Below are 10611 nucleotides of genomic sequence, written 5' to 3'. Positions count from 1 at the left end.
ACGGTGGACCCTCATGCAGCACTGTACCGCGGTTCACCGACGGGCGGGGCGTCCCATTTGTGAGTGAAGCCAGTTGCCATTTTCACACACTGCCGCACTACATGGATGGATTTGTGATTTCAAGCGGTCACAGATGCCTTTTCGACGTGATGTTGCAAATGAGGAATTCGAAGGACAGCGCTTTCGGTTTTCAGCTAGCGGCGAGGAGACGCCCACAGGTCTGACTGCAGATATAAAGTTCTATTGTTTAATGTCCTTGGGACATGGGCCATGGCGAGAATGCAATGATTGATATGAATAGTATGGGATGCGCAATAGCGTAGTGGACGATAAGGCCGGACGTTCCCAAATACATGTTACTTCACAACACTGGAATTCCGGGCTGGAGCACAGTGGATTTTGCAGACTGCATTACGCACAGACTCAATGGAAATTTCACATGTTATGTGAGTAAATAATCAGGCGTTTTCATACCGGGATGAGGGAATGATGTATGGATGCATGGACAGATGATTTAATAGAGAGTTTGCCATGTACATGGCTTTTTGGAATCTATCCACTTCCCCTGCGCTATGTGATGCAGGGCTGCCATAGTGGGACCATCGTCTATCTGCCCTTGTTGTACCCTCCCTGTCTCGACGCGCCTTCAAACACTTGTGTCTATGCACGTTACTAATCCCATCTAATGGATTCTGTTTTAACAGACGCATGCACACAAACACTCGTTTGTAATAGTGTTTTCACCTCGATTTATATAGTTATGATTCGCAAGTGATTTTTGGGTGGGAATAATCCTTTTGAGTGGGCTAGCATGCATATGGCTGTGGATTTAGTGTGATCATTGAAGTGAGTAATTCAAATGAAGTTCTGATGCCCATACTATTCTTTTTAATTTCATTTGGGTGACAGGTATCTCCTCCCCTTTTGCCGCTGCCATCTGTATGCCACTCCTGCAGATGGCTTTTACTCCCGACACCTGCTGCTTCGTGTTAATCAGTGGAGCACCATTACGATCTTATGGGACGATCGCCAATGGGCCACATGCCCTTACGCAGTACTAGTGGCTAGGAGCAACATATCGACCTTTCAGCTGGACTAGTGCCTACCTAATGGGACGGCCCTGCGGTTCTAGGCGCTTCCATGTTGCCTTTTTGAACGTGAATGTAGCCCTTGTGTACCATGAAGGAACAGGGCGTCACACAAGAAGAAGCTGGTCATTTATTGCGGATGCAGCCCACAATAATGAAATATATTTTGGAGTTCATGACCTAATAGCTGTATGGGCTTGGTGATTTTGTTGTGCATTAAATTTTGATTATGATATTGACCGTGTAGCGTTATTCTTTGCAAGTAATGTAGCATATTCCTATTTGTGGAGCGATGTATTGTGAGAAGATCTGCATTGGGTTCCGGCTTCTGAGTATAGTTGCGTGGTACTGTACTGGGCGCGTTTGCCTACGAAGCCCAGTGAGGTCAGGGATAGGGGCTGCCATTATGACTGTTTTAATGATGTCATGCTCAGGGTCGGGGGATTAGCTTTTGTGTAACAGATGCCGGTCAGCCAGGTGGATTGGTGGAATGATGTGATTATCAGAATATGGCTGGTCACAGGTGCCTGTGTTTGCGTGCGTTTCTTGGAGGGAGACTGAGGTCATGTCCATTGGAATAGCTTCTGTATTCGTGCCATCTGTGCCCTGCAGCTCCCATTGGCCCCTCTTGAGATGAGCCTGGCTGCTCAGTCACTCTGCCAACTTGTGTGGTACATGCTTATGCTGATGGTTGGTTTGTTTACTGGCAGGAGTAAAGGGCTGGTGCAGTCTCACTCAGGATACTGCTTTGAATGTTGCCTTACACTGGTGTCAAGCGATGGGGGGCCTGTTTTTGTTTGTCTCATATTTCAGTTCATGTTGCTGTACTTGAACCTTCACATGCCTGTGCTGCATCAGTACGGCAATGGTGCCATGGCAAATATGGATGGCCACTCACAAGGCACTTGGAGCCCCTACATTCATTTGTTCGTTGGCATGCATGGGTGACTTGTACATTTCACTGGTTGCATTGTGTGACTTCATTGCACCTACGAGGAGTTGTGCAATGTGGCCAGGGAGTGGTGTACAGGCACTCAGTAGGGCCTTTTACGGTTGGTTCGCGATGCCGTACTTCTCACCATGGCGGAATGGTACTTTCCGCCATGCTTGATGGCGTTAGGTAAATGTCCGCTAGGGTCAGAATTCGCGTACCGTTGCGCCATGGTGGTAATTACGGTTTCGCATGGCGCGCGTGCGCGTACTTGGTGCAGTTAGCGTTGGCGTTCACTACGGTGTCGCTAATGGCATCGTACTCTACGGTGACGGGTCATAATCGCACCGAGCGCTATTCGATGGCGGTATTGCATTTCCGCCATCGTTTTTCGATTTCCGCCAGGGTCGTAATGAGGGCCATTGTGTTTTCTGCACTGACTCTCTCCAGTTACTCACTTTACAAAACAGTAAAACACTTTTTATGTATTTGTATGTATTGCTTGTATTTCTTAATTTGTGTTTTGAGATTGCATTAATGTATACCCATAGGCAGACTCATCCCTTGATTGCCAAAAACTAGGCAACACATTTTCCTTCTTCACAAGTAACTCAAGAAAACAGGCCTGGCAGCTCGCATGGCTTGTATCTCTTGAATACCTAGTGGTTACTAGCATACAGTAAAGGTACATATCTTGTTTCATGGTGATGGAACTTGTGACCACACTTTGGATCACGTGATGCGAGGAGTAGTAGGAGTGGTATGTACAACACTGGCAATCCGAGATTTCGAAGAAAAGGAAACCCAGCATGCAAGAACGACGGCTGGGATAAGCCGGGGAAGAGCAAGGCAGATGGACACCAAGAAACAAAAGAAAAGGTAATAGGCGGAAAACCCGAGGATGGGTCGGGGTATAGGAAAGCAAAACAGAAGAGGGAGGGGCCGAGGGGCCGCCAGAAGGAGGAAAAGCTGGGAACGAAGCAGGTGAGTGAATACAAGCAGAAAGTAAAAGGCAAAAGAAAGAAAGCTACGTGGCGGTAGAGGAATAAAATGAAAGCGGTAAGCAAAGATACAGTATTTTGGACCGGTAAGAAGGTGGGATGAGGCAAGCAGCGAGCAAGGCTCAGAGCGGGTACGGAGCGTTAACGCAAAAAAGTTGCAACGCGCCGAACCAAACAAAAGGGTGTGGCTAAATACGGAAGCAGAGGAGAGTAGAAAGAAAGACTAGAATGAGACGACAGGAAGTAAAAACCCAAACATGGAACATTCTAATGGCGGTGAAGCTGCCATCGGCTTCCTAGTCGCCAGGGTATCCTTCTTGCAAACTACGGCATGACAAACATGCTGAAAACTCACAGTTATCCTCAGACTGAGGTAAATCGCTTGGGCTTTGGATTCCCCAGATTGTCCAAGTTCAGGTGCCCAGATCGTAGTCCCTCAGGTGTACTGGGGGCCTTCTTAGTTCACGGGCAGTGTATCTCCTTTTAGGTTCGGTGGTTGGGGAGCTTCCACATGAGGCCTGTTTCCCCAGGGTGCTAGGTGCTATCATCTACAGCTGTTACTTGCATCCCTTGAATTCAGACTATTTTGAGGGATGACGGCTCGTTGGGGAGGGCCGATTTTCCTGCTGGGTAGTGAGTTGTCACCAATTCTGTGTCACCTACCACTAGGTCATGTTCTCGTAGGCCTCATTACGCGTTTTTCTTATGGATGGCTGTCTCCCTCCGGGCATGCACACTCTCATTGTCTATTGTCTCTGGAGCCCTCCCGTCGAGCTCAGGGAGGAACATGCATGGGCACCTCTGGAACAGGGCCTCCACAGGGGCCACTCCTGTGGAGCAATGCAGGGTGGTTCTATATTCAAGTTGGAACTGAAATAGTGCTCTTCTTTTACATGCTCCCTGACCATGCGCTATTCGAAATGTTTTTATTGAGTGTGCGCATGAAACCCTCTGCCTCCCAGTGTGGCCATGCAGGTGTGATTTCTTGGTGCTCAATTCCTCTAGTGGTCAGAAATTCTTCGAGGCCAGCGCTTTGGAACGGGGACCATTGACCGAGCATACAGTCTTAAGGAACCCGTGGGTAGCAAATATCTTCTCCATCACAGGTATCACTTCTTGTAGAGGCAGGGATGGGACAAACTCTACTTCAGGGTAGCGAGACTACTGGTATGTCATGACCAGGAAATGGAAATCTCTCTGTGTGGAGCCAAAATCCATGAGAATGGTTTCACATGGCTCCTTGCCCCGGGGCATGCACTGGATGGGCGGTTCTCTGCTTTTCGGAGCACCAGCTTGGCATCACCTACAGGCACAAATGAACTCATCCACTTTCGATTTGAGTGCTAGAAACCAGACTTTGAGCCTGAGATGACTGTTTTTGCAGCGCCTTGGTGGCCATGGTGTGGTAGGGCAATCACTCTGTCTGTCAACTCAGTGGGGATCTTCATGTGGGACCCTCTCAGTAGGAAGCCATCATCTGTGAATGTTAGCTCACTCTGCACTTTCCACAGTTGTTCCAGGGATACCTTTGCTTATTGGGTTCTGCTCCCTAGATCCTCGAGATCTGATTTCCATTGGCCTGACTCCATTGCGTCTCGCAGGATACGGAAGCACCCATTGTGTCTTGATGCTTTGAGCTCGGCAACATACATCGACTTGGGAACTATGCTCTTTGCAACTAGTTTTAGGTATTCATCTGCCTCAGCAGCTTCCCCAGGGTGGCTGTGTTTATCTCTTTAGGATGGTGGGACAGATAATATGCAGCGTTATTTTTCCCAGGCCCATACTTGAGGTTGACGTTGTATTCGTGAAGTGCCAATAACCATTTTTCAATGCGTGGTGGGGGGTTAGCTGAACCACCTGTCATTATTAGCAAAAGAGGTTTTTGGTCCGTAACTACATTCCCAGGTTTTCCGTAAAAGTACACATGAAAATGGCAACCTCCATACAGCACGGGAGTGCTTTGTGCTCAATCTGGGAATCTCTCTGCTCGGTCGCAGAGGGAGCCCTGCGGGTATATGCATTGGTGAATGGGGTGCTGTCTTTGTATGTATGAGGATGGCACCAAGGCCAAATGAGGTTGCGTCGACAATGATCTCTGGACCCTTTTCTGGATCAAAGAAGGCTAGGATGCATTCATCTGACAGTGCCTTTTTGATGTTTTCAAACAAGGTTTGTTCCATGGCTGTTCGTCTCCACGCTGTAGATTGCTTTGAGAGGTTCCTCAATTGCTTGAGTAGAGTGGCCAGGTTTTCGATGAATCAGCCACTGTAGGTGACATTTCCTAGAAAGCTCCTGACTTCTGAGACGGACTCTGGGGATTTGGCCTCCTGGATGTCTCTGATCTTAGCTGGATCAGAGGACAGACCTCCTGCCTGAAAGATGAAGCCGAAAAACTTGATCTTGCGCTTGAGAAATGTGCACTTTTTGCTATGAAGAGTCAGCCCTAGTGCCTGGATTCTCGACAATACCTTCTCCAGACGTTCTAGATGTTCACCTTCCGATTTGCCATGCATTAAGATATCATCGCTTACATTCAGAGTTCCAGGCAGTCCCGCCAAGGCTCCACATATGGCGTTCTGAAACACCTCAGCCTCTGACGAGATGCCAAAGTTCAGCCTCTTATATCTGTAGAGTCCAACATGTGTTGTGAATTCGAGATGTACTGACTGTCCTGGTGATGCAGAAGTTGATGGTATCCTGAGCGGAGGTCCAGCTTGGAAAAGACTGTTGCGGCTGCCAGTTCGGTGATGATGTCATCCAGTGTGGGAGTCAAATGCCTTTCTCTCCTTAATGCTTGGTTAGGCAGTCACATATCCACTGACCGGCTGTTTAGGTTTGTGGGCAATGACGATTGGGGACACCCATGGGGTAGGTCCTTCAATGCGCTCGATGATATTGAGGTTGATGATATCGAGGTCCACTAGATTCTGTATCTCCTTCTCCACTTTATGAGGAAGGTGAAAGGGCACTCTTCAGTGTTTCCATGCCACTGGCTGGATTGTGTCATTGATGGGGAGCTGGATTGGTTTGCCTGCCAACTGCCCAATTCCTGTGAACATGCCTTGGAATTTCTGCAGCAGGGTCTGCACGTCTTCTATAATCACTCCAAGGGCTAATTGAATGAGTCCCAGGGCCTCAACCGCGGTGCAGCCGAGTAAGGTTTGGGTGGCTACCTTGTTAACGTAGAACCGGGCCAGTATGGAGACACGATGGTGCTGGACTATGAAGGCACCTTCTAGTGGTAGTGGAGTCTTGCCCCCGAAGGTGAATATGCGTACCTTGGTGCCTTGGAGTGGCGGAGGTCCGGGTAGCGCCCGGTATTGCTCATCAGCCATGACATTGACCGAGGCACCAGTGTCAAGAAGTACATGGACGGGGGTATTCAGAATAGTCACTGAGCACCTGGGTTGGCGCTTTCCATGGCCGCTGATTGTGAGTACGGCTGATATGAAGAAAACATATTTGTTTTTGTCCTCCATGCTTTCACCCAGTTGCTTCATCTGAGACTCTGCAGACATGATGTTGGCAGTCTGGACTGTTCGATCTTGCGGAAAACCTCTGGGACGCTCTTCACCCCTCGATACACTGGCAGAGGATGTTGCTCTGTATACCCTGGCAAAATGATTTTGGATTCCACACCTTGTGCAGGTGTACCCTTTTAATGGGCAGTCTTTATCGTGGGGGTGGTCATATCCACACTGTGGGCAGGGGATTGAGGTAGAGGGGTTCTGGTGTTGTCTCTGTCGCCAGGTGTTCCTTGTTCATTGGCGCTTTGGGGGCTGTTTCCCCAATGAGCACATCTCCTCAAGTTTGACTGACTTTAGGGCAGACCCCATTTTGGACGCTCTGACGTCTGCTAGTTTGTGGGAGCGTCCCAACTCAAGGATTCTGGGAAGCGTTATTCCTGGCTCATGAAGGATTTACCTCCGTAGTTTCACGGAATAACACCCAATAAGGATTTGAAGTCTCGCCTCTTCCTCCTCATTCTCCCAGGTGCAGGTTGCATCCAGCTGCCTCAGGCGACTGTGATATTTGTCTAGGCCCTCCTCACCTGTCTGCATGGCTGTGCGCATGACAAACTTTTCATGGTAGGTATTCACCATGGGAGAGAAGTAATCAGACAGTGCTTTGACAGCGGCACCGTATGAATTATCGGTGGGGCACAGGGTCTTGAAGAGCTTATGGACCGCTGACCCTTCTGGCACAGGTTGGGGACGCACAGGAACTCCAGGATGAGCTGCTACCCCTTTTGGGTGATGTAATACCCACAAAAACACAGCAGGCACACAGGCACTCCCTGTGAGGGGAGCCGCAGCACACCCCGTGCAGTGGGGGAGGGGTGGTGAACGAGCACTCTCGGGTGAGAGCCGCCCCTACCCCCTAACAGTGGTGGCCCCACATGGGGTGTGGTGTCAGGCGATGCCTGGGGTTTCCAAAAATCTTGGCAATAGCCAATTATCACTGGTATGAGGAGCGTTCATTGAGACCACAAGGCACGGGGTTCCTTACTGGCATGCACGGAGCACGGGGCAACCCTGTGGCGGGCTGAGAGACAGCACAATGTGTGGATCGATAGTCCAGGTGCCAATGACCTGCCAAACTGGCAATTGCGCGCCCTGGACCTCTCGTCGCCAATGTTATGGAGCATGGTGAGTGGACATCGCGTGGTGCAGCGCTGTGCATCAATGATGACAGACACAGTTGTGTTCACTTCACATGCCCCACTCTGCTCTGACTAAAAGAGTGCAAAGCTGGCCTCTTTATTCCTGTTGCCGTCGTGACGTGCACCGTCATCACGCTGGCTACGTGATCCATCAGTAGGGCCAGTCAGTTGGACTGGTTAGGATGGAGGAGGATTTTTTGTTATTTTGACATCCTGGTTGTGGAAACAAGGGTTAAGTATATAAGAATTTCTAGACATGTGGACGGATAAGCACATACAGGTAACATATGTCCTGGGAAGATAGCTCAGCAGCAACGTGCTTGCCTTTGAAACAAGATGACACGAAGCAACACAGGGTCGATCCCCGGGTCCCCGCTTAGAAACCTCTCGGTATTAAGCGTGTTATAAACACACAACTAAGAGATATTCATGTAACAGCGCCTCAATGCTCCCAGACCGTGTGAGCACCTTAAAAATGCAAAATAAATAATTAACTATAAGTGGGAAACAAATACTATGGGCCTGATTACACGTTGTGCGCTAAAGATCTCAAATTACCGGCATGGCGCTCTTAACGTGTCCGCCCTCGCAAGAGGGCGCTAATAGCGTACCATTACGAGTACACGGACACGAGCATATCGCCATGCCGGTAATGACCCTACCGCCATGCCGCTAAAGTCCCCAAGAAGTCTCTTACCGCCTTCGACGAAAGTGCAGATAGCACCTCCATCCTCACGCTGCATGCAAATAGCGGTCACCGCTATTAGCGGTGACCGTTAAATTGCGGAACCGGAAATAGCGTCATCGCACAGGAACGGGAAAGAGCATGACGGCCATCTTTAAAAACACAATCCATTGCCATCCTCTGCCCCCTGGACCTGTTTGGAGTAGCTTGCAGTAGGAAAGCCACATGGACACCCTCGACATGCCCAAGGCATTAAAAAAAAACACCGACCGGCAGCGGAAAGAAAAATGTACCTCAGAGGAGCTATTAATGCTGATCCAGACCCTAGCTGACAATGCCGCCGTGGTCTTTGCCAGCGACATGCGGCGGGAGACACTCATCAAAAAGAAGGCAATCTGGGCTGAGGTTGCATTGAAAGTCAGTGCTGTGGGCACCACCACCCGCAATGTGTGTGATGACCTCAGACTCCGGGTGAGAAGTATCCTTGCAGAAAACCACAACATTGCCACAGCAGGTGGATCTGGGTCGTCCATAAAACTGAAAGAATGGGAGGAGACTGCGCCAACCTAATTGGAGTGGAATGCATAGAGGGAGTCGGGACGATGGAGCATGGCGTGGCAACCACTTCAGATGGAGGTGAGTGTACACATGAAAGCATGCAATGTGAATCTACTGGTCCCCCCAAATGTGAGCCCAGAATCACCTCATGGATGGTCAAACATCCACACATGCATCACACCCTGGCCATGTCAGTGTCAGACCCAAACACACACACATGCACACATCATCAGAGACAAGTGCCACACACAAACATGCATGGATGAGCCACTGAACTGACACATCACCTGCATCCTTTACAATGTAGTCAAAATGCCCACAACTGCATTATTGGTGTATACTGCATTAAGTACATAGAACCGTAACCAATGACATCCCCCTTCTTGTCCCCGACAGGCTCACATACAGGCAGTGAGGATGCTGGCAATGCATCTCAGGCACCCCCTGTGCATAAGAAAACAATGGCACAGGACACAGAGGACACCCCCACAACATCAAGGGGCAAAGACAGAAGGGTCCAGATGCAGAGTGTGAAACATCGGTGGAGCGCCACTTCCAAGACACAAGTTGACACACCACCAACAACTGCCCCACCTCCGGAGGTTAACCCACCACCACCAATCCCAGTCACAGAGGGCACACCCTCAGCTGCAGCTAGTTCCGCAGGAGAGGCCGCAGCCACTGCCCCACTATCAGATGTGGAGGACACAACCTACTTCCACATGGAGATGCACACCCCAACCCCCCCTGGAACTCCTGAGCCATCACCACAGCAGACACCTGGGTCTAATGTCACTGGTGATGAGAACATGGGAGCTTTTAGTAGCCCCCCGGTGGCTTCATCTGTTGACCTGGTAGCATCACAGGGCACAGCAGCCACACCACCAGATCCCAACACTGCCCTCGACCTGGCCAGCATCAGCCAGCGGCAACAGGAAATAACTGTGCTGGTTGGGCAGCATGTGGAGGAGGCTGCCCGTCTCAGGGCAGAGATTACGGAGACAGCAAGGCACTCCAGGAAGGGGATGGAGGCATGTACAGACAGGCTGTGTGGGGAGATTATCCGCGTCAGGGAGGTCCTCACACGGATCACGGACGCATTGGACCGCCAATTCCCACCACCACCACCAGGACAGTCTGCCACTTCCTCATCCGCCAGTTCGAGGCAGACAAACCCCCTCCGCCGCTCCTCACGCACCACCAGGCGCACGTCTACGCAGCCTCCCAATGCTGGTGTTGGCAATGGCCAATAGGGAGTGCATGGTGAAGCCTCTGCGTGCATGGCTGGATGGAAACATTGTGGCAGACACATGTGGAACTGTTGTGGGGGTGGGGGGAAGGGTGTTATGGGACTGTTGTGGGGGGTGGGGGGAAGGGTGTTACGGGACTGTTGTCAGGGGTGGGGGGAAGGGTGGTGGGATGTTTGGGGACATGCACATTTTCTTCTTTACGTTCCTTAATACACTGGTGTTTGAACAAAACACAGGCTTGGACTTCTTCATTGTGTATGTGTACTTTTTGACGCCATGGTCCATTGTGCACTTCCAAACAGACACTAGTGCATTACTACACATATCCATGTGAAAGTACGAAACCATGTTACTCAGAATATTTGGTTGATTAGATGCTATCTCACAGCACGTCCCTCCTGGCCATCCCCTCTTGCATGACCTGCATCCCCT

The sequence above is a fragment of the Ambystoma mexicanum genome, chromosome 14, assembly GCF_040938575.1.
Source record: "Ambystoma mexicanum isolate Mex_15411 chromosome 14, UKY_AmexF1_1, whole genome shotgun sequence".
Lineage (NCBI taxonomy): Eukaryota > Metazoa > Chordata > Amphibia > Caudata > Ambystomatidae > Ambystoma > Ambystoma mexicanum.
The sequence above is the reverse complement of the archived record's forward strand: the minus strand, read 5'-3'. Positions refer to the sequence as shown.